Here is a 26,224-nt window from a genome sequence, read left to right on the forward strand (position 1 = left end):
ATTAGCGTGTCAAGTTAGCGTGTCATGTCGAAGTAGAAATGGCTCAACCCGAACTCGACCTATTTAATAATCGTGTTATAATCCTTCAACCCTAACCCGACCTGTTAATAAGGCGGGTTGACCTGACCTAACCCACTTGACACGCTTAATATACGGGTCATGCTGGGTTGACACAAATATAACACAACCCATTTCAACCTGTATAATATTAGATATAACATCCATCTAGAAATTTTTTTTTTATATCCAAAAATAATGCATACACTTCAAGTCTTCAACCCACATTCAAAATAATATAGTTCAACAAAAATATAACATCTATCTATAAATAATTTCTTTACACCCCAAAAGAAATGCATACACTTCAACCCAAATTCAAAATAACATAGTTCAACAAAAATAAAATAACATAGTTCAACAAAAATTTAATATCTCCAGGGTTTGTAAAGTTTCAATTTCCAGTTATATCCCTTGTAAGTTTTTGTAATGACACACTTTTCTTTTTAAATTTAAAATATAGGTTGAATATAAAAGTTATTTGACAAATCTAAAATAAAATAAATATTTATTTGTTATACTAGCTAAATGGGTTGTGTTAAATGGGTCACTTTGGGTTGACACAAATATTGACGTGTCAAACGTGTCTATTGTGAGTTACGAAGGTTGACCCGCTTATAACACGTTTCTTATCATGTCGCTTTCGAGTTGACCCATTTATTACCCAAACTTGCTAAGGCCCAACCCTAACCCGCAAAAACCCGTGTCGGGTTCATGTCGTGTTCGCAGGTTGGGTCGAACATTGTCACCCCTACTTCTTTGCCCCCACGATTTTTAGATTTAAAAGGAAATTTTTCCTCATGAAAGATGACATCAACTGATTCAAAAATCACATTATTTTCAATATTCAAAAATCTATAGGCTGTATTGTTTATTGCGTATCCAAGAAAAGCATAGGTCTCTAACACCTAATTTAGGTATTTTGGGATCCGTTAACCTTACAAAGGCTAAGCAACCCCAAACTTTAAAATATCCCAAATTTGGCTTATGCCCCTTTCACAACTCAAAAGATGTAAGTTTAGTCTTTTTGTGTGGCACTCTATTTAAAACATGACAAGCTGTTAAAATTGCTTCCTCCCACAGATTTAAGGGAGCACCTGACTCAATTAGCATGACATTTGTTAAATTAATCAAAATTCTATTTTTTCTTTCGGCCACACCATTAGATGCAGATGAGTATGGAGGAGTAGTTTCATGGATTATTCCCTAAGACTAAACAAATGAGTTAAACTCAATAGATTTATACTCCGACCTCTATCACTTCTAAATCTTTGGGAATTTCTTTTGTTTTTGTTACCATGAGAAGTGGATGAGTTAATCTTTATAGAAACTCAGATTCTCTACAATTATAGCAAAGACCAAGAAACCATGTAAAGTTCAACATGATGGGATGCCCAGCAGTCTCTTGGACATACAAACGAGCCAGATATGCATTTATGGAGATATCAATGCTAGGATACACAAAAAATTTCACTTGTTAAGGTCGCAGTTGTAACTTGTGATTGAAGTAACATCACTTTTACAGAAGCTCACCAACACTTTTTATTATGTATCAATCACAATAGAATATAGATCATGTTAGCAAATGTGAAAAAAAAATGAGATAATTATATTTTCCTCCCTTGAGGTTTGAGAGAATGATACTCAACCCTAAACCTAAATGGGAAAAACACCCTCCCTCCCTTGAGGTTTGAAAAAATTAACACCCCCTCCCCCTTTTGTTTATATCAGTAACAAGTGGGTAAATTCAACAAGGCAACATCCTTCAGCAGAAATCATCGGATCAACAATATATACTCATCCATTGTCCAGAGATAAGCCACAATTAAATAATAACAAAAGCTATCCCTTAGTGAATTTACTCTAAAGTGGAAAGAGCTGAATGCAATACATCTTCAAGATACTTCTCAGCAGCAGCATACTGCCTTTTCTTGTCCTCAATTGCCAAAGCAGCCAAAGCTTTATCCTGTATGAAAAATAATAAAAACAAATTAAAATTTCAAAATCTTTCCAAAAATAAAGAAATCCAACACATGCCAACTGTTCTTTGTTACTGAAATAGAAACTCACCAGTGGCAAGTCCTGGTAGCTCCTCAAGGTTTCAAGTATGGGCTTTGTAATACCCCAATTTTGTTTTTATGATTATCACCGTACCTTACCATTTTAATATAGAGTTGATGTACTATATATATGTGCATAGTAAGATGGAAGTAGACAATTTTGTGGTGCTACAAATAGGCGAGAAAAATCAAAGTTTTAGTGCATACAATTTAGTGCGGCAACTAAACTAATAAATAAATAAATAAAAGATGAAGATGTTTTATGGGCTTCTTGGAGACTAAAGAGATAAGCTCAAATGGATTTTAAACTCCAGCCCACTACCCCACCAAGCCCACATCTTTGATGTGTTAAAATATAAGTTGGAGGAAAAGATAATTAGGGTTTAGGGATAAGAAGGGTTTCATCACTAAGGAGGCTAGGGTTTCATCACTAAGGAGGCTAGAAGGTGTATTTTTTCCTTGGAGTTAATTAAAGAGACAACCAAAGGATTCCAGGTATGATTTTTTTCAATTGTTAGAAATAAAGAATTAAGGAGTTAGAATTTTATCATGGAAAACTTCAGTGAGGTGTAGATTGTTGAATTGGTAATTTCTTAGATTATGATTTTGTACTATTTCAATTATTTTGGAATCTTAAGTTGCCACTATTCGGACCCTAGAACAAAAGTCGAAATTGTTTAATTCATGTATAAGGCTAGCATCACCTTACTAGGGCTATAAGAAAACTTTTGGGCTGTTGATAACATTAATTCTAACTTGCTGGAGAATTTGCACCCGACCCCACCCATGTGCCACTATTTAGCACTCATTTTTGTCAAAGTCCAGGTTCCCTGATGGATGGAGTGATAGCTTTAATAGTCTATTGCCTAGGCTTTCACTATTTTCCAAACACCATGAACCATTTAAGGGTTCAACTCGTCTACAAATATTTTAAAAAGGATAAGGACAGATTTTAGATTTTCATACCAAATTCTCATATTAAATCCGTAGGTCAATGAATGTTAAGTTTATGAACAGGATCATATTAGTTTCGGCCCACTATTTGCATTGGGGTTATATATTAAATCCTAAAGTGTTGCTACTGCATTACTCATGGCAATATGAGTTTCGATTAATGCAATGGAATATTATTGGTTAGAATATCATTGGGTAGAGAAACGTTAATTTAGTGTTAAAAGTGTTATCAATTCAGCAAGGTATAATCCTAGTGAGTCCATTTGTATAGTTTTTTAATTTTTATATTTTGTGCAGGATATTTAGTAATTTCCATGATTGATTATAGGTCCTATTTAAGAGTGTTTTGAGGTTTTTTGGAGGTTGTTTCAGTTGGACTTTCAGAGTGATTTAAGTGTTGTAAGTAATTATGCATAATATGCACAAGTTTTATTCTTTAGGTTCTTAGAAGTCAAAAGTTATGTTTCTAAATCTTACATTTTTTAAAGTTTATCGAAAGCATTATTTTTATATCTTCTAAAGAGAAACTTCGACTTTTAGACAATGTTTTAAAGAGAAACTTCAAATTTTAAATGACGTTTTGAATGTCTCAATCTCATTTAAAAGATGATTTCTAAACTAAATTATTTTCTAAAAATAATTGAGTTTCAAAGTAAGTTTTTGAAAAAGGTTCTTGTTCTTTAAATTGTGTAAAACCAGGTGATTTCAAAGTCATATTCCTATTCTCCAAATGGCGTTTGAAACTCCTCTTTTACAAAATTGAGCTTTCAGACTTACTCAAGAATTTTAAAATATTTATATAAACTCTTCAGTTCTTATTCACTCCCTAAGAGGGTCAAGCATCCTTTGATTTATGTTCTATTCGATATTGTGATCTTTGATATGCCTCTGTATTTGAAAAGAAATTTTTAATATCAAGTAAATTATTATATTTTGTATAAACTTTGCTTTGTGATATGTGACTCAAAATAATTGTTTTTAGAATTGACCAGATATATCAGATATATGTGTAAATCCGCTCACAGGATTGTATTTGAGAATATGTGTTGATCCCTCACCAGTAAGGGTTAGATGTTGGTATCCGCTCACAAGATTGTATGTGAGAATATGTAATGTGTATATGTGACACTGTGCTCTGATCAATTATATGTATGTGATTTAAAATGACTTTAAGATGCAATAACATATGTATTAAGTGGTTCATTATATGTTTTGGAATAATTATTTTGATATCATTGAATGAGTTTGTGAAAAATCAAAATACTCATGTTTTTGCTTGACTCTATTCCATTGTGTATTCTGTATAATTACTTACTAGATGTGTGTCTCACCCCATCAATTACTATTTTTCAGATTAAAGTGTAGTTGGGAATATAAAACCTTCGGATTGCTTTGTAAGATGCGGGGTAGAGTGTGGAAGTTGTAGGCGACTTCAGTATTACTTGGTAACTTATAGAATTTTAGTTTCCTTTATTTTGTAATTCATGTTTTCTATAGTGGAGATTATTTCATATTTTGTGGAGTTTAGATTTTTTGTAAGAGGTTTTATTTAAGAGTATTGTTTCTTTGGAGTTTTAATTTATTTTGGATTAATTATGTTTAGTGAGTTATATAAGTTCAGCAAATTAGTCATGTATCTAAATTCATGTTCCATGGATTTGGGTTGTGACAGGCTTTGTTTTCTTCTCCAACTCCTTCCTGTGCTCATCCATTTCAACTAGCATCCCATGGCTAATTTCTGGGGCATAGCCCACGATTGAGTACAGACTGTCCCAAAAATTGTTAAACATGAGTCAAAAACAAAATAACTTTAAAGTAGAAAAATGAAGGTTAAACCAAACAATAGCATCCTCAAAATATGTAGATAAATCAAATTCAAAATAAATATTGGATGAGAACCTTCATTTTAAGTCCAATCTACTTATTTTCATCAACAAAAACAGTGACTGCCTCCTAATGTCCCAAAGAACTCACATAGAGGTAACATGTCTGTTAGGAGCCCAAACAAAGCGAAAACAAATAATCGAAAACACCTAACCAAGGTTGACTGCCGATCAGGAACAGTTTGCTCTAATTGGCAGCTGAAGCATCCAATCGGCATTTTGTTGTTATCCAAGTGCTGATTGACAGTTTGATACTCTAGCTCAAGCCAACTCCTTGCACACAGGAAACTACTAATAACAGCCGTGTACTTGATTTGGAATTGTAACACATGTTGTAATTGATTAGGGAAAATTTAGCACGTCTAAATGCCTAGGAGCTATAGACTTATAGTGAGTTAGAAGCTATGAAGCACGGGTGCATTTCGGGACTCGGGTGCGGGTGCGGGTGCGGGTGCGGGACTCGGCAATTTTTGAAAAAGTAGGGTGCGGGTGCGGCGGGACTCGGCGATTAAAAAATTATTAAAAATATTTTTATTTTTATTTTCTATATATTTTTACTATTAAAATATTCTTAAAAAACACATTAATATACTTGATTCATAAAACAAAGAAAGAAGAAGGCAAAAAACACATCTGAGGTCAGAATTTCGGCTGCTCCGGCGAGTTTTAAGGCCAATTTCGGCTGTTTTCGGCCGATTTCGGCCGTTTCCGGCCTGTTTCGGCCGCATCGGTCGCCGGCCGATACGACCCGATATGGCCGATACGGCCCGATTCGGCGCGAATCGAAGCCGATTCGGCGCAAATCGAGCCGCGTTAGTGCGAATCCAGCCGATTCGACTCGAATCCGAGAAAAAAAGAAAAAAAAAAAAACTCAGACGCGACCGGACTCGCGGTCAACTGCGTCGGACGCCGCGTCCCGCGTCGCGCCGCATCGGACTCGGGTGCGCCACCCTCCCAGCCGCGTCCGTGCTTTCTAGGTTAGAAGTTAGTCAGACACTGCATATATAATCCATTGACATGTGGAAATTCATTCAAGCACGTGTCTAATGAGTTAGTTTGGCATAAGCCAAATGGAATGAAGCGTGTAATAGCCAATGGGAAAGAGGCATGAAAGTATAAAAATAGAGCATTGAAATCATGTACTAGTCATAATGAAGAATAATACCTTATTTGCCCCCCCTACACAAAAGACAAAAAAAAAAAAATCTCAATTCAGTGAATTCACGGTACCTTTCCTAGTAGTAGTAATAGTAGACTTCTACTCCTAGTACAATTCTATATATAAAACCAATGGGTCCCACTAGTAATGATTAAAAATAAATAAACAAAAATCTCTACATTGATTCATTGAACAGTAGTCTCTCTGAACACAAAAACTTGATGGACTAGACAGAAACGTACTACAAGTCTACAACTATAATATAAAACCGTGGGTCCCACTTGGTAATGATTAAAAAAAATAAAAAAATAACAACTTTGCTACACCTACAAGGAATAGAAATCAGTACTAGCATAGAACTTACTGGGTAATAATTTTGAATAGGAGATCAATGGATGAATGATTGCTTAGTAAGATATATTCAAGACTATTGAGTGTGAAGAAATTGTGCAACGGTTTCAAAATATGAAAAATCGTCCAGGGCAATTGAGTAAAATAAGCTAAGTGTGAAAAAATAAATTAAAGTTTACATTTTATGTTAGATTTTGTATGACAATTACATTATCATATAGTTGTTTATTTATTTTGTTATTAATATTGATTAAATTTTTTAGATTAATTTTTTTACTTTCAATCTTGTCTTTTAATCTTGCCCCCCTAACCTAAATTTCTGGCTCCGCTACTACATGGAACCCATGACGTAACTGAAATACTAGAATTTCCACACACATACCCTTAACACTTTTCACCTCAAGAACCCACTTGAAACACCAAACTACCCTAACTCTAACCGAGCTTTGATCAATGTCTTAGCCTCTGCATTCATCTAAATTTTCAAACCTACACTTCTAAAGCCCAGTATGGATTCAGCTTATTCACGTTTGTGTTTTCAATTTGCGTGTTTTCTCTTTTTTTTTTTTTAGCTGCAGTTGTTGACTTTTACGCAGTATACAGTGCACATCAGTGGGTCCCATGCACTGTTCACGAGACCTACAAACTTCACTTTTCAATAACTTTTTCATTAAAAATGGTCCTGCGGCACTATTCACACATTTAAGAATTATTTTGCTATAGTATTTTCAATTTTCAGCAAAATAAGTTATATCCAAACGGACCCTAAATAAACTATTGCCAATAGCAGTTAGAAGCCATGGACTCCTTTTAATACTATGAAACAATGCTGTTTAACTTTGCATAATAATTAATAAGTACTCCCACAACTCAACTAGAACTTCTCCAGACATGAAGTGGCTGACTTGTATGAAGTTTCTTGAATTAATTCTAAAACCTTTATAGATTCACTTACCAACTATGAAGCACGGGTGCGTTTTGGGACTCGGGTGCGGGTGCGGGTGCTGGTGCGGGTGCGGGTGCGGGACTCAGCAATTTTTGAAAAAGTAGGGTGCGGGTGCGGCGGGACTCGGCGATTAAAAAATTATTAAAAATATTTTTATTTATATTTTCTATATATTTTTACTATTAAAATATTCTTAAAAAACACATTAATATACTTGATTCATAAAACAAAGAAAGAAGAAGGCAAAAAACACATCTGAGGTCAGAATTTCGGCTGCTCCGGCGAGTTTTAAGGCCAATTTCGGCCGTTTTCGGCCGATTTCGGCCGTTTTCGGCCTGTTTCGGCCGTATCGGCCGTATTGGTCGCCGGCCGATACGACCCGATATGGCCGATACGGCCCGATTCTGGCCGAATCAGCCCGATTCGGCGCGAATCGAAGCCGATTCGACGCGAATCGAGCCGCGTCGGCGCGAATCCAGCCAATTCGGCTCGAATCCGAGAAAAAAAGGAAAAAAAAAAAAAAAACTCAGATGCGGCAGGACTCGCGGTCAACCGCGTCGGACGCCGCGTCGGACTCGGGTGCGCCACCCTCCCAGCCGCGTCCGTGCTTTCTAGCTTACCAATGCTATTAAGAATATACCTAAAATCCATCTCCGCCTAGATATTGCAATAAAGATCACCGGCATAACCTTCATTCACGGTTCTGCAATGAGTCAGCATCCTTCGATTCAACCAAATACTAGAGAGAGTCAACACAATTTCCAAATAGGCATAAATAATGTCAATATCAAGTATTTATGCTTCTAAATCAGGGAACAATGTGATCAAGAGAAAGAAAGTTGGACCTAGAACGAGCTTTCTTTCTTTTTTGATAAGTAAGAAAAGACTGTGTTAATTAAGCTACTTTATGCAAAAAGGGCACATAAAAAAGAGCACAAAGGAGGCAATATGTATGTACAAAAAAGAAAACGAAAAAAGTGAAGTTTTTTGTAGTGAGAAACATGACAACTCTTCCTGATGAAAGAAAAGAAAAGAAAATACCAGAGAAAAGAGAACTAATGAACCAAGGCCCCAAATGAGATAGATAATACGATAGTCATGAATTTTGCAACATCTGTCTGTACCGTCTCATATTTGAGACGGTACTGTAGCGGTGTTGTATAATTTTTGGAATTTGGAACATTTGATAAAGTTTCATTTTTGTGTTTGGTGGGGTAAATGTGCCAAATATTTGGCATTTGGCACATTTGCCACATCTGATGTGGATGCTCTAACATTGCATAATAATTAATAAGTACTCCCACAACTCAACTAGAACTTCTCTAGACATGAAGTGGCTGACTTGTATGAAGTTTCTTGAATTAATTCTAAAACCTTTATAGATTCACTTACCAATGCCATTAAGAATATACCTAAAATCCATCTCCGCCTAGATATTGCAATAAAGATCACCGGCATAACCTTCATTCACGGTTCTGCAGTGAGTCAGCATCCTTCGATTTAACCAAATACTAGAGAGAGTCAACACAATTTCCAAATAGGCATAAATAATGTCAATATCAAGTATTTATGCTTCTAAATCAGGGAACAATGTGATCAAGAGAAAGAAAGTTGGACCTAGAACGAGCTGTCTTTCTTTTTTGATAAGTAAGAAAAGACTGTATTAATTAAGCTACTTTATGCAAAAAGGGCACATAAAAAAGAGCACAAAGGAGGCAAGATGTACAAAAAAGAAAACAGGAAAGAAAAGAAAAGAAAATACCAGAGAAAAGAGAACTAATGAACCAAGGGAGGCTGTATTAATTAAATACCATTTTTTTTTAAACGGTTGTATTGGCTTATTTAAAGGGTTTTAATGAACCTTGAAATAAAGCTAGATATGTATTCGCTCAGGGTCTATTTTCAGCGTCTGTTTGGACCTTTTTAGAAGGCCCTCGAAAATAGAGGGCCGAAAAAAGTGAAGTTTTTTGTAGTGACGTGAAACATGACAACTCTTCCTGATGAAATGGACGTAATGGCCCTAAGGAAAATGACAAGGGTCAAAATTATGGTTGGTGTGCAACATGGTACCAAGCATCTTCTCTCTTGGAAGAGGATATAGCAAAGGTTGCTCACATATAACAGAATGACTGACTAAGCTAGGTGAGTCACTTCCAATAGGCCCCAAATGAGATAGATAATACGATAGTCATGGGAGTGATCAAAATGTATTAAGTATTAATCAATGACATTTGGTCCAAATGGAGCTTTCATGTCCCAAAAGTCCAAATGGAACTTTCATGTCCCAAAACATTGCGGATTAAGTAAAGGTTAAGATTACGTATTTAGCAAAAAAAAGTTTAAGATAATGTGAAAATCCTAAGGTCATGTCATAACTGCCTTAAAAAATATTTGACGAAGTTATATCTGGTTTCAAGTCAAAAATTAAAAAAAATAATTAAAAAATCAGACAAAATAAAACCATCTTCTTTGGAATCATTGGGATTTGAGAGTAGTTGGAGTAAGTATGAGACAAAAAAAATAAAAAATAAAACCTCACAATGCTTTGTTCTATACATATATGGGGTAATAAAGTAATTATAGTCCTATTAGAGCATTTGCAGCAGTGTAGATATATTGTTATATTGCTATATTTTAGCTCCTCAAATACTAAAATGATACTCCAATAGTAGAGCTAAATCTATTTTTTTTTAGCTCCATTGCTACAATGCACATCTATAAATAAATGTGCACTGTTTATGAGAGCTAAAAAAAATATTATTTTACTCTACCGGTGATTAAAATAATTCCACTTGCACATTTCTTTTTTCATTCTTTTATCCCTGCCTCTCTCTCTCTCTCTCTCTCTCTCTCATTCACTCTCATCTCATCTCTGGCTCTGAACTCTGAAGCTCATCTCTCTCAATTCACTCTCTCAACTCTGGTGATTAAACTCCGGTCTCTCAATTCACTCTCTCAACTCCAGTCTCTCAACTCCCACCGAAGCTCGACGTCACCGACCCACCAGCCGTCCCAACCGCCCATCTCTCTCAGACCCACATCGCCGATCACCTCAGACCCACGCCTCCGATCAGAGTGCTTGCTCGTGGTGGTGCTTGCTCGTGGATATTGGGTACCTAACTGGGAAACCTATAGAGCTCGCCGACCCACCCTTTCTGCCGACCTAGCTCGCCGATGTTGTGCTTGTTTGTGATTGGTGATTTTGTTTGGTTTGGATTGAGGAAAAAGATTGGAGATTTGGATTTTTTTTTTTTTTGCCTACTGTGGACTGCTGGTGGTGGTGGTGATAGTGGTGGTGGTTGTTGTAGCTGTGGTTGTGGCTGTGGCTGTGGCTAATGGTAGAGGTGGTTGTGGTTAGTGCTGTAAATGTTTTTTGGGTAGTGAGATATATTATTTTATTATAGTGATTATATTATTTTATTATAATATTTATATTATTTTATTGTGTTAAAAATTAAAATAGATCCATTGCTACAGCATGTGTGTAAGTAAAATAAATAAAGTAAGTAATTTTTAATGAAGTTAAAAAGTTAAATTTTTTACCCCACTACTAGAGATACTCTTAGTTAAGCTATTTACTTGTGAGCAAAAAACCTCACAATATTTTGTACTATACTTATATGTAGAGGTAATAAAATAATTACAGTTTTATTAGTTAAACTATTTATTAGTTAAATCACGTCCAATCACTCCTTTTTTTACGCTATCTCCCTTCCCTCACAATATCACCTCTCTCTCTCTCTCTCTCTCTCTCTCTCTCTCTCTCTCTCCATAAAATATTAAAAAAACCATCAGTTGTGTTGACTAGGTTACAAAACCAGAATAACTTGACAAAACCGTTATCAACGTCCAAAACAATACCACTCAAACTTCCTTTTTTTTATATAGATATAAAGATCCGTAGTACGGTAGTAGTGACTTCCGAAAGTACACTTTTATGATGGAATGTTCAGCTCTTTTTTCGACATTATTAGGTTGTTTTGTACTTCGTCACCTATATTTATTTCAGGTAATTGACTTTTGGTCCCATCATCATGGAATTATGATGTATTCAACTTGTAATTGGTAGATTTTCTTGGTGGGAACACAGGTTAACGTCGAAGAAAATCTCAGCCCTTTTTACTATAAATACAGACTACAGACTTTAGGTTTCCTATCAAATTAAATGCTCAAATTTTCCTCAGAACTTCCAGAAACTTCATGGCCAGCCCAACGCTGCCTCTGTTTCCTTCTCTAAGCAGGAGTTCCTCTTCTGCTTCTTTGGAGACGAGAGATCTCTCTGCTTCTTCGGATCTCTCTGCTTTTCTGAAGACGAGAAATCTGTTGATTACTATGACGGATCCACAAGAGAGAAACCCTGTTTCTCCTCTAGCACCTGCGCCACAGGAGGCAGCCCGCCGTGCTTATCGGGGATTTTCTCCAACGGGATTGGATTTGGGTCTGGCTCTTGCTCCCCATCTTGCACTGGAGCCGCAGGAGGCAGGCGGCCATGCTCATCTGGGAGTGGATCTGAACCTGTCTCTTGCTCCTCCGGGGTTGAACCTGCCTCTTGCTCCAGAGCCACAAGGAGCAGGCGGTCTTGCTCCTCTGGATTTGAACCTTTCTCAAGCTGGTCTGCCTCTTACTGTCAATGCGCAGGGGGCACACGTTGTTAACCCGGAGACTGCAGAGTCCGTCAACAACTACTGAAATTAATTACTTTTGTATATGCGGAGCATATATGTTTGTTAAAAATGATATAACATATATATTTGTTGTAAACCTAGCACTTCTTCATTTGATATTGATGTTTTTGTTTTTATATATGGATCCAAGATTGTGTTGGCTATCTATCTTTTCAGTGAAAAAAGATTGTGTTGACCGCCCCCCGTGTGCTCTTTGCTAAATGTTTTTAAATCATGGATTTTGTGATGCACGTGTGAAAAGTCACAAACAGAATGACCCCTTGTGGTAAAAATTAATTAATTAATTAGTTAGTCAAGTTGTTAATTAATCAATTTATCATGCAAATGCATAGTAGCATAAACAAATCACCAATAAACTAATTATACAGCGGAAAATAAAAGATACGGTGATTTGTTTACAAATGGGAAAACCTAACGACAAAAAACCTCACCGAATGATTTTCAAATCACTACTCCCGAAACTCCACTATTATCACAACAAGCGGTTACAAGTAAAGGAATCCAAGTACCTTACCAACCTACAGTTAAACCCTTACCCTAATACCCAATTGGATTTGTTCTGTAGTGACAGTTCCCCTTTCAAATGCATGACTCCTAGTACGTGACTTACCAATTGCGTGGATCCTAGTACGCAACTTCAATCACCAACTAAGAAGGTTGTTAGTTGCAAAGTTCTTCAGTTCAACCACACAATGAAGATCAAGAAGATGCTTAGTCACAAAACCCTATAGTGCATATACACAGCAACTTCTTCAAGAGAAAAAGATGAACTAGAGTAAGAACTTCGTCTCTGGTCACAATTTGCTTGAACAGAGTTTGCTCAAAGTTAGTGCAACTTGTGAACACTTTGACGGCCCATAAACTGATCCTTTTATATATCTAGATTTAGGAGAAAAGAAGGCTCAAAGACACATTCATGGATCTCAAGAAAATCATATTGAAATTCAGAAAATCTTAAACCTCGACAGATAGCAGCTGTCGAGCACACCGAATGAAAAACAGCTTCCTTAAGCTCGATAGATGCAGTTGTCGACCAGTTGTCGAGCTTTAATGATTTTGCACTCTGAACTTGTTTTCTTGAACAGACTTGAAAGTTTCATTACTTGATCTTGAAATAAGGTTTCTTGAAGTATTTAAAACATCCTAAATCTACTCAAATACAAGTAAAGTGCGTTTTATCAAAGGATAAGCCAATTACATAAAATCATGACATATGTTCTTAATAAGTGAAACACATATGTCCTAACAACGTGCTTGATTAAAGTAAATGTTCAAAAATAAGCTGCTGCCAGGATTCCAACAACTTTTATTAAAAAAATTAGAAAGAGCTCATGTGATCAGGAATTAGTGTTTTATAAATGCCGACCACTTCACTGGTAACTTCACCTGATTAATGAGATGAAAAATAATATATACATATATTAAATTTTTTTTTTTTTTTTTTTGGTTTTATACTTGAAAGTTGACACCTTAAGTCTTATAAATTGTGGTATACTTAAATTACTCGATTTTCTATCTATAGCACTTGGGCGGATATATAATTTCTTCTCAAATGGTAATTATGTGTTGGTGTAATTTTTCAAGATTTCAATGAGTTTATTTTTTTTTTTTCCTGCAAAGTTTCAATAAGTTCGACATTTAATTTTTTTTTTTTTTTAAACTATTAATGAATCCAACAACCCTGTTACAATTTGCAACACGAATTAGACTTGACTAAAGTATTCTTCTTTTTAAATAATCAATGAAGAGAAACTTTCAGTTCATGTCCAATTCAATCCATTAAGGCGTTAGCTATATCTAGATGTTGTAGGGAAAATTAAAACTTTCATGAGAAACAGTTCCTTGCTTTTACTTCCATGAGTGCCACTTTCTTTGAGAACAGATAGCATAACACATTAATCATTTCCACAAGACATTGCCAAAAGGATGACAATAATTTGTCATCACAAACTCACAAAGTAGTTCACAACAACAAGGTCATGTTAAATTGGGTTGAATGTTTGATCTTACAATTATGTAATATCGAAAGTCCTAACATGATGTTGTAACTTTACATCAAAATTATTCTTATCTTAAGTGTACAAATTGGAACCCAAGTTTTCTTTTTTTGACAAACTAGTGAGTATCAATAAATTATAAAGATATTGAGTATCACTAAATCATACATATTGACATTTCAAATGACTCATTTAGTTTAATAGAATGAGATAGGTAATAAGATAGTTATGGAAGTGATGATAATGTATTAAGTATTAGCCAATGGCTTTTGGTCCAAATAGAACTTTCCTCCCCAAAGCATTGCGTATTGGGTAAAGGTTAAGATTATGCCATAATCTTATGGTCACATTTCTCTTTGTTTGACGTTCGCAATTTTTTTGCTAGTTTTTTTTTTATATATATTTTTTAAAAGCTATTTGACCCGACTTAACATATATAAGTTTATTTTTGAAAGTTCAAATAGTGTAAAAATACCATTGAACGTTTAGACCCCTAATTTATAAATTAACCAATTCAAGCTTTATGTCAAACAATTAGTGTGCGGAAAATGAACAAAAGTTATAACACAGAATTGGAAAACTATCTAAGCCAAATTAAAATCACAACTCACAGCAAATAATAAAAGGCAAAGATAAAAGGGAAGGAAGATGCAAACACAAGGACAACACGCGATGTGTTATCGAAGAGGAAACAGAAGCCCTCGGTGTAAAACCTCTCCGCCGCCCTCCAAGCGGTAAACAATCCACTAGAAAATGTAGTTAGGATACATGGACAGCAATAGACCCTCCAAGCCTAATCTACCCAGTGCACCTAAGCCCTCCAAGCTTCTTGCTCCAACGAGGTTGCGCCGAACTTTTTTCTTTTCTAGCTTCCCGGATTTCGCTACTTGACCATAGCATCAACCAATGTAGATTGGTTCCTTTCTAACTGCTTCCCAGAACACCAAACAGCCCTCTCACAGTAATGAATATGGTGAGAACAAGGTTTTGGTAAAATGCCTCTCAAGGGTTTGACAATGGAGAGGAAGAGAGTTGAGGAATTTGAAGAGACTCTTATGTAAAGATTGTAGATGAATCAATCTTGTTTTACTCTAGGGTTTCTCTCTCAAAATTCTCTCTAGAAGCTCTCTTTCTTTTGTGGGTATAAGGGGTATATATACTAGGGTGAGAGAGGAATGTGAAACGTCAGGTTTTTCAAAACAAGGCTGGCTCGCGGCTTGGCCTCGCGACTTGTCTGAGTCGCGAGATCCAGTCGCGAGATAACCGTATGGCCAGTTGTCCTATTTTGTCCTGTAGTGCTCCAGCTAGCATGACTGTTCAACTTCTGGCATGCTTAGCACGTGTGCTGCATCTGGCGGCTTGCAACCTTGAGTCACCCACGAAATCCAGCCGCAAGACTCTGTTTTCTTGCACACTCTTTATACTCTAGAGTGTATACTAGAGTGTTTTGTCATTTCTATATGACTCTTGTGCACATCCTTAGGAGGAGAAATTCTATTTCTCATGCATATTTGTAGGGGGAGAGATATTCCATAGGGGAGATGCATATACCAAGGGGGAGAAGACATTGAGATAATAAGAAAATTTTGTTCTGTTTGTTTTCTTGTTGGCTTTATGGTGCCTTGAGTTATGCTTTGTGATTCTCATCGCATCATGTTTCTGTTTTGGACATGCATTTATCCCTATGCTATTGTGCTCCATTGAATGCATGTTCGGATGATCATCTACTTTGCTATGTGATCATTGTAGTCATTTCTATATGACTGTTTTAGTGTATGATCAAGTTGCTCACATGTTTCACATCATGTTTACTTGATAGCGATTTACTTGTTACGTTATACTTGTCCTTTTATTACTTGTTTTAACTTAAGGGTCTAATGTGTTTTGTGCAAGTGTTTCAGGTTACAATTATATATGTTCCAAGTGCATCATAGCTTCTCATCACTTTGAAGGGGAGAAACTTTATACACTTTTTGCTTATATTGTTTAAGTTTTTTTTTAATTCAGTATTTTGCGGTTTGTACCCATGTTACTTTTGTAAGCTTTTAGGGTTTGTTTTCATTATCTGTAGGCTTTATGGTCTGTACCATGTTTTATGCAGCTTTTATACTTTGTTAAATCAATACTTTTAACTAAATGTCATGCATTTTCTTGTTAAGTTCTGTCACTCTTGTGCCCTTGTAGGATTGTTCCTAGATGCACATACTTAGTGATTTGTGCATTGGTTGAGTGTTGGGCATGCAAGTGACTTGCATTGAGCTTGTTAGCTTGTGTGTTCAAGTGTTCATTCCAAGTGTGATTGTCATCGGAGTCCAAACAAGCAAGAAAATGTCTAAGAGAAATTTTATCAAACACCTAGCATGCACACTATGAAAAATAATGTGAAATAATGCATGAACATCATGAAATCCACCCTTAATACATGTTCTTTCTACCACAAGGGACCAACATCCAATGCAAATCAGCAAAAGACACCAATCCCATGAAGAAATTTGACAAAAATATAAGTTTCCCAACCCCTATGATAAGAATCCCAACCAAGAGTACAAAACTCTCCAAAACATAATCTAAGGATCAAAATTAATGAAAAGAGTTTATAATTACCTTAGAAATGTTAATGGAATGAAAAATCATTCAAATTGGTTGGGTTTTGATGTAAAAATATTGAAAGAGGGGTCTTAGAGAAGATGGGAGAGGTTTAAAACAAGTTTCCCATGAAAAAACTCTATAAAAAGCTGATTTTTGGGGTTTCGCGACTGGCGAGTCGCCAGCTGAGTCGTGAAAAACTCTGACACCTATTTTTCAACACAAAACATGTTTAAACAATGAAAAACAAAGTAAGTACTAAACATAAACACAAAGAGTGATAAAAATCACTTCCAAATACATATAAAATGATCAAAAATCTTTTTGGATTAATCCATATAAGATTGAGCACACACACATTACATTTAGACAAGTACAATCTAACAAATGAATAAGACATTCATTGAATATTAGGCATGTGTGTTGTGTGTGTGTATCAAATGTGAAATAGTCCTTAGTCTAGAGTGAAAGTTCAATGATCAATTCAATCAAGTCATACACAACTAGTATTAAGTCAAGTGGTCTATCTCAATTATAGAAATAAACATATATGATCTCCCACAAGAAAACGATTACATATGATGAAGAGGCTTTATCATTTGGTCTTTAGAGATTTGATGAACAATTTGGGAGAGAATACTAGTAAAAGCTCATTATCTTGAGATTTTGAGCTGAAATTTGGGGTTCTTTGACAATGAAAAGAGTGCTGAGTCGGGCTCATACAATTTTAACATGACACTAACCTTAGCTTGTAAGATCGAGTGAATACAATCAGTAAGATGTACAAGAGCTAACGGCCATCAAAATATATAGAGTGTTCAAATCAATTCAATCAAGCATTTCAAGCTCGTATATGATACGATTACATATGATGAAAGCATTTGATCATTTTGAATCAAAAATCTCATTTTGAGATATGCCTGAAATTTGTGATATTTCAATTTGATGAACAAGCCTTTGGCTTTTTGGGATATAGTCGATATGTGCAACGGCTTTTGCAGCTCATTATCTCTTTTCATTTTGAGATTTACATTTATTGAGCTCTTTAAACAATAAAAATAAAAGAGTGGGAAGAGATATAAGCACAAGTCTATGCATGTATCAACACTAACATGACTATTGACTAATCATTCATGACAAGCTTGAAGATCGATTTACAACAATCACACAAAGATGTCAAGATTTTTCCCACAAAAATATAAGTGCAAAAATAACAAGCTAAGCTCGTAAATGCACAAAGCCATTTGTACAAAGGTACAAGGCCAAACTCACATGCGATATGTGCTCAAACATATACGATCAAACTTTTTGAATTTTTCACTTTTTATGTGGTTTTGGATTTTTTACTCACACAAAGCAGAAACATAAGAGTAAGATCAAGAACAAAACAATGCATACAAATAAATACAAGATGCACAAAATGCATGATGATATGACATATAAAGCATGGAGGGTCCTATAAAGATCGAAAGAATTAGATCAAGGACCAGAAAGAGCAAAAGCCCAACCATATGAACCCTTCCTCATCCAAACGGAACGATTGTTTGGAATGAGTGTCTCAAGAGAAGTGAGACGAGAGTTGGAAGAATGAGAACCGGAGATGCACATAGTCAAGGAGTTAAGAGCATTAAACATTTTCTTTAACAACATACTATTTTCACTCAAAACCAGTTTACTCTTTTTAGCACAACTTCCATGAAGCTCAAGTTTTTCTTTTCTTTTGATTCTTTTGACAACATGAAACTTAGAGCATTAAGGTCTTAGATGACCAAAGACACCACAATTATGACACACAATGTGTTTAGGTCCACTAGGCCTTTTGGGAAGGGATCTAGCAATATGGTTTTGCTCCCTCTTCAACTTATGACATTGAGGTCTTATATGACCAATCACACCACAATGGTGGCAAGTTGGAACAAACTTAGATCTATCCCAAGCCTTAAGTTGAGACCTAAACGGAGGCTTTAACTTAACAGTATTTCTCTCCACCTTTTGATTTCTTTTATGTGGAGGAATGTACACCGATTTGTCCTTTAAGGTAGAACACACACTAGGTACAAAATCGGGTACCACAACATGATTGCAATAAATATTATCATCCTTTTTAGCAGTAGGTTCAGCAATCAAACACTTGGCATGTATCTTAAGAGATTCATTTTCACATTTTAACTCATCAACAAGTTTGTTAGACAAAACAAGTTTAGCATCCAAGTCCATATTCAAACATTCAAACTCTTTCAGCTTTTCAAGAGAAGTTTCAGCAAGTTTTTTATATTTCTCAACCAATTCATTGGATTCATTGAGCTTAGCAATCAAATCATCATTTTCACAAAATAACTTGCTCAAATTTTTTTGAAACTTCTTAGCATTTTTCTTCAAGAGTTTGTCAACAACACCCATAGATTCAAATAACATGTCATCACACTTATGAGGATTAACACTCATAGAGGCATTTTCACAAACACGTGGCATGTTACATTTATCACCAATCAAATCATACAAAGAGGCATACAAAACACAATCCATGGCAAATAAATACAAAGGGTCAAGGATCACACTTAGGAATTTAAACCACAACAAGTGTACCCTCTCTGATACCAAATGAAAGTTCAAATAGTATATAAAACACCCTTGAACGTTTAGACCCCCAATTACAAAACAACCAAATCAAGCTTTATGTTAAACAACTAGTGTGCGGAAAATGAACACAAGCTATAAACCGAATTGGTAAACAATCTAAGCCAATTAAAATCACATCCACAGCAGAAAATAAAAGGCAAAGATAAAAGGAAGAGAGATGCAAACACAAGGAGAACACAACGATGTGTTATCGAAGAGGAAACCGAAACCCTCAGCGTAAAACCTCTCCGCCGCCCTCCAAGCGGTCAATAATCTACTAGAAAATGTAGTTGGGATACATGAACAGCAATAGACCCTCTAAGCCTAATCTACCTGATGTACCTAAACCCTCCAAGTTTCTTGCTCCAATGAAGTTGCGCCAAACCTTTTTCTTTTCTAACTTACCGGATTCCGCTATAATCCATAGCATCCGCCATCCTTGGCATCTTCCAATGCTTCCCAAAACTCCAAAAACACTCAACACTCTAAATGGGTGTGGGTAGTGTTTGGATAGAAATCTCCTCTCAATAGGTATGACAATGAGAGAGGGAATGAGAAGAGACTACAAAGATTTCTCTCTAAGAATGAGTAGCTCTCTCTAATTGGGTGGGTGTTTTGAAGAAACCTCTCTTAAGGTTTTTCTTTCTGAATAGCCACACATATTTTGTGGGAATGAGGGGTATTTATACTGGTGTGAGAATGGAATGCAAAGAGTCAGTTTTTCCAAAACAGGGTTGGCTGGCTACTTGACCTCGTGACTTGACTGAGTCGCGTGTTCAAGCCACGAGCTAACTGAGTGGCCAGTCTGGATTTTTGTCCTGTAGTGCTCCAGCTGGCATGACTGTTCAACTCCCCTACATGCTCTACGCGTGTGCAACTTTTGGCGGTTTGCAGCCGTGAGTCCCTGCTTCACTGCACAGTCTTGAGCATTTCTTCACACTCTCTCACACACTACCCTTACATGATTCCCACCTAAATATAAGGTTTCTAGGTGCTGTATTATAAGCAAATATGTCACGGAATAAAGCCAACATATGGTTGATTAAATTCAACCTTACACTCTTGAGCATTTAACACTCTATCTCACTCACTACCCTTACAACAAACCTACCTAAATACAAGGTTACTAAATACTGAAATACAAGCAAATTTGTCACGGAATAAAGTCAACAAAATGGTTGATTAAATTCAACCTTACAATCTCCCCCTTTGGCTATTCCGTGACAAAACCCTAAAACAAACTCTAGACTTAACATGTGAGTTGGGAACAGTTGAGCAAAACTCACTCACACCTAACTCTAGAAACTGTGAAGCACTTGAATCATATGAACATGAAACTCCTGAAACACAACAATACACCATGATCATTGTATGCAGAAAAGCATGAAATGCATATGAAACAGGAAATAAAGTGATCAAGCAAAGATGAAGTTAAGAACCAAATCATGGCATGATCAAACAAGTAATCACTACAAGGTAGTGAACACAATGCTCATTCTCACTTAGAATGAACACTTGAACATACAAGCAAACGAGAGCAATGCAAGTTACTTGTATGCCCAACACTCAACCAATGCATAATACACTAAGTATATGCATCTAGGAACAATCCTACAAGGGTACAAGAGTGACAGTACTTAAAAGAGAATGCATGACATTTAGATAGAAGTATTGATTTAAACAAAGTATAAAAAGGTTGCATAAAATATGGTACAGACCATAAAGCCTACAGATATGCATAAAACATAACCCTAAAAGCTTACATAAGCAACATGGGTACAAAAACAATATAACAACTTAATCTAAAAAAAAAAAAGCAGAAACACTGTCCCTTAGGTAATATCCTCCCCCTCTGATCAAGCTATCACTCCCCCTTTCATCCTTTATGACATCATCTCCCCCTTTTTGTCATGGAATAGCTACACATTCTCTTCTAGCCTCCTCTGAATCTGATCCAATTGAGTTTGGAGTGAGGTAAACTTCATATCCCATTGAGTGCTGTAATGGTGTAGAATAGATGTGAGTTCGGACATCTTGGTATTCAACTCATGTACAGAGGATACAATGTGATCAAGTTTTTCGTCAAGGAAGAGAGTGCTAAAATGCGAACCACTGGGAGATGTGGAAGTTTCCGGTTTGGCTCTCTTCCGACTATGTCCAATACTTGCATTGAATGTACGCATGTTGATTGGACTCAATTTTGAGTAAGGAGATTCATCTGCCGTTGGATAAATTCCTTTGAGCTTAAAGATCCTTGAAATGAGACAGTAGAAAGGAACACATGTTTGGGACTCAGTTCGTAGAACCGTTTTGCGTAGACCATGAAAGATATGAGCACAGATGTCAATTTCTACATCAAAGATTAGGTCATAAAGAAACAAGGCACGTCCGAAGTTCATATACCCAGTGCTTGATAAGGGGTACAAATTGTGAAACATCACAATTGTAAGCACCTTCAGTTTTGGAGGAAGAGAGGAAACACTGACGGAGTTTCCTTTGGATGAGAATTCTAAGTCTTGTCCAAGACCCTCCTTAAGAAGTTCCTCATCAGGACAAAGATCAACATAAACCGGTGAGTGTCAAAGCATTGGTCGGTTGATGTGAAGGATCTCTGCCAAATATGCAAGAGAAACTGAAAAACTCTTTTTCCTAACCCAACACTTAAGTTCATCTTCTTCCACAATCGCGTTGGCAAAAAATTCCTTTACTAAATTCTCATACGCATCATCCAGATCAGAGAGAAGGTAATTCCAATCCTTGTGAGCAAACCATTTCGGAATGTCAGTGTCATGAAGTGATGATTGGTCAACAGGTCTTTCCAGTAATGGTGTAGCATTCCAGATATAATTCTCATGAGACTGAAAGGCAGTAAAGGATCTGAACTTGTTGGGATCAAACCCTTTTGATGAAGAACGAGTCCCTTTCGTTTGAGGAGAGTAGTCATCGACATCAATGACAGGTTCCTTTCCTTTGGAACTACCTCCTTTCACAGCTGCTTTCTTGAATGGAGACATTTCCAGTCTGTATCATGAATAGAGGAAAAGAAAGAACACAATCCAACAGACATTATTAGCAGTGGGTTAGTGGCAAATTAGGGATAATGAAGAAAACCCTAAGAGCTAGATGGAAATGACCAGAAAATAACAATGAGGGACAATCATGACCCAAATGTAACTACAAAATAGAGTGGATCAGATTAAACCCACACAAAAATGAGAACATTATACACTCAAGTAACCAAACACGGGTAAGAGAAATATGATTACCAAGTAGAACACAAAAACCATGATTAAAAGGCAATAACTGAGAAAAACAAAGAGTAGAGGACAAAACCCATACCTTTCCTTGAAAATAGATTGAATGGTAACAAGTTGGTGAAAGAATTTGAAAATTACCACAGTGATGTTGAATAAGTGAAAGTAAGACAAAAAAATGAACAGACACAGAGTGCAAGACAAGCAAATGAGACCCCTTTTTGAGAAAAGTATTGAAAATGAGGTCATTTTGCAGAACACGTGATTTTCGCGACTTAAATGAGTCGCCAACAAGACGCTAGGTCAAGCCGCCAAAACACTCAAAGACAAAAGTTTGAAAAATTTTCTAAGTATTTTTCACAACTGGAAGGTCTACCCGCGAGGGAGTCGCGAGCTAAGCCGCGAAAATCTCTGTGTAACCCTCGCGACTGGACCTTCCACTCGCGAACAAGTCGCCAAAATTGACACTCGAACTCGCGACTGTGGCATGCGACTGGACTTACCCGCGACTGAGTCGCCAAAACAGGGCAAAAATGTTTTTTTTGAAATTTTTCAGTTTTTTAAGAACAAAATACTTTCCAAAAACACCTAAAACACTCAAAAATCTTTTTGTGCTTGAATCAACAAAGATTGACCATGTGAAAACACATTTCATCAAGTACAATCACACAAACGAATATGACATTTATTGAACATAAACTTGTGTGTTATGTGTGGATATCAACAATGAGATAGTCCTTAGTCTAATGTGAAACGTCAATGATCAATTCAACCAAGGCATACATAATTAGCACTAGATCATGTGACCCATCTCAATTATAGAAGTATGCATATATGACCTCCCACAAGACTTGATAACATAATTTGGAGTTTTACATTTGACTCTACTTTCAATCATACCATTTGATCTTTTTGATCTTATTGAGACAATCACCTCTTATTGTGAAAGTGATGTTTGATATTTTCACTTTGATGAGATAGCCTTTGGCTTTTTGAATAAATATTCACTTTAATTTTTGCTCGCTTTCCCTTTTTCCTAGTCGAATACTAGTATGTACGACAGGCTTTTACAGCTCAATATCTCTTTTCATTTGGAGATTTACATTTGGTGAGCTCTTTTTAGCAAGAACAAAAATAAAGAGTGGGAAGATATATAGACACAAGTCTATGCATGTCTTAAGATCAACATAACCATTCACTAATCATTCATGACAAGTTTGAAGATCTATTTACAACAATCACATAGATTTCAAAATTTCTCCCACAGTGATAAGAATGTAAAGAAACAAGCTATACTCGAAAATGCACAAAGCCATTAGCACAAAGGTACAAGGCAAAACAAGTTTTGAGACAAAACTCAACAATGTCAATCAAACTTTTTCATTTTCTAATTTTTATATGATTTTTGGATTTTTGACACATAAGAAGAAAAAGATTGATCAAAGACAACAATGTAAAAACAACAAAAGCAAACAAACAGAATCATGCTATATAAAAAGCTAACAAAGTAGTGTGTGCCCCAACACAAAAAAAATTAACACATTGTAAATATGTAAAGCACACATCACACAAGAAAGTCAAGGAATTGTACCAACACCAATGGTCTTACGGAGTGATTCAAACTGTGGACCATCGAGAGGCTTGGTGAAGATGTCCGCCTTTTGATTTTCGGTGTGTATGAACTCAAGACACACAACTCTTTCCTCTACTAGATCTCGAATGAAATGGTAACGTATCTCTATGTGTTTAGATTTTGAATGCTGGACAGGATTCTTGGAAAGATTGACGGCACTAGTGTTGTCATAGAAGACACACATCGTCTCTTGAGGAATTCCATAATCATGAAGTAATTTCTTCATCCAAAGAAGCTGAGTGCAATAACTTCCAGCGGCGATGTATTCTGCTTCAGCAGTAAAGAAAGACACGGAATTTTGTTTCTTGCTCATCCACGAGACAAGATTGTTAGCAAGGTAGAAGCAGCCTCCTGAAGTACTCTTCCGATCGTCCACACTACCAACCCAGTCAACATCTGAATACCCGGCAAGACAAGCATTTGAGTCTTTTGAATACCACAGACCATAGTCTGAAGTTCCATTAACATATCGAATGATTCGCTTAACTGCAGTCAGGTGAGATTCCTTTGGATTAGCTTGATATCTAGCACAAACACCAACACTGAATGCAATGTCCGGTCTACTAGCTGTAAGATAGAGTAAACTCCCAATGATACTCCTATATAAGGTAGGAATTACTTCTACTCCAGAAGAATCAACATTCAGTTTAGTAAACGAGCTCATGGGAGTGGAGGCATGTTTTTTGGAGTCTAGTCCAAACTTCTTGACAATGTTTCTAGCATACTTCTCTTGTGAAACAAATATACCTTCCTTCTGTTGTTTGACTTGAAGACCCAAGAAAAATGTGAGTTCCCCCACCATACTCATCTCAAATTCTTTCTTCATCTCCTCAGAAAATTCAATAGCACGATCTTCAAGGGTAGCCCTAAACACTATGTCATCAACATAAACTTGTGCCACTAGGAGATAATCTTCATCATTTTTGACAAATAAAGTCCGGTCGGTATATCGCCTTTTGAATCCTCTATCTAGGAGGTAATGTGTAAGCCGATCATACCAAACTCTAGGTGCTTGTTTTAAGCCATAAAGGGCTTTCTTCAATCTCAACACATGATCAGGAAAGTGAGGATCCTCAAATCCTTTTGGTTGCTCAACAAACACTTCTTCATTCAGGTATCCATTTAGAAATGCACATTTTACATCCATTTGGTAGAGTTTAAAGTTCATAGTGCATGCAATGGACATGAGAATTCGAATAGACTCAAGTCTTGCCATAGGAGCGAAGGATTCATCAAAGTCTACTCCTTCTACTTGAGTGTATCCTTGAGCTACTAACAGAAATTTATTCCGTATTATCTCTTCATCTTCATCGGTTTTGTTTTTAAATATCCATTTCGTGCCTATGACATGAACATTTTCAGGCCTTGGAGCAAGTTCCCACACATCATTCTTTACAAACTGATTTAGCTCTTCATGCATTGACTCAACCCAATTCTCATCTTAAAGAGCCTCTTCTACCATTTTTGGCTTAAATTGAGCAAGGTAGCAATGATATGTTACATGATTGGCCAAAAGGATGTTTCCTTTTCTGAGGCGAAGACCTTCATCTAGAGACCCTATGATGTTGCTTTCTGGATGGTTCTTAATTACTCTTGAAGATGGCTTCTTTGATGTGGAGACTTCATCACTTCGTTAGATGGGAGGATGGACTTCCGGAGGAGTAAGAGGACTTGATGTTCTAGACATCGATCTCGTTTCCATTCTTGGGTTCATGGGAGTTGATTCTTCTTCTGGTGTAGATTCTTCAATTTCTATATCAAGAGCTTCGACCTCAACATCGGGTTCTTTGGTGTTCGGCCCTTCTCCATCATCAATCATCTCCACCTTAGATAAGGCATCATCAATCTTGACATTGATGGACTCCATCACTGTCTTAGGTCTCTTGTTAAAAACTCTATACGCCCAACTCGTAGTAGAATACCCAAGAAAAATACCTTCATCACTTCTCGCATCAAACTTCCCAAGATTCTCCCGATCATTTAGGATATAACACTTGCTTCCAAACACTTAGAAATACTTTACTCTAAGCTTCTTTCCAT

Source organism: Quercus lobata, chromosome 7 (genome assembly GCF_001633185.2).
Source record: "Quercus lobata isolate SW786 chromosome 7, ValleyOak3.0 Primary Assembly, whole genome shotgun sequence".
NCBI lineage: Eukaryota > Viridiplantae > Streptophyta > Magnoliopsida > Fagales > Fagaceae > Quercus > Quercus lobata.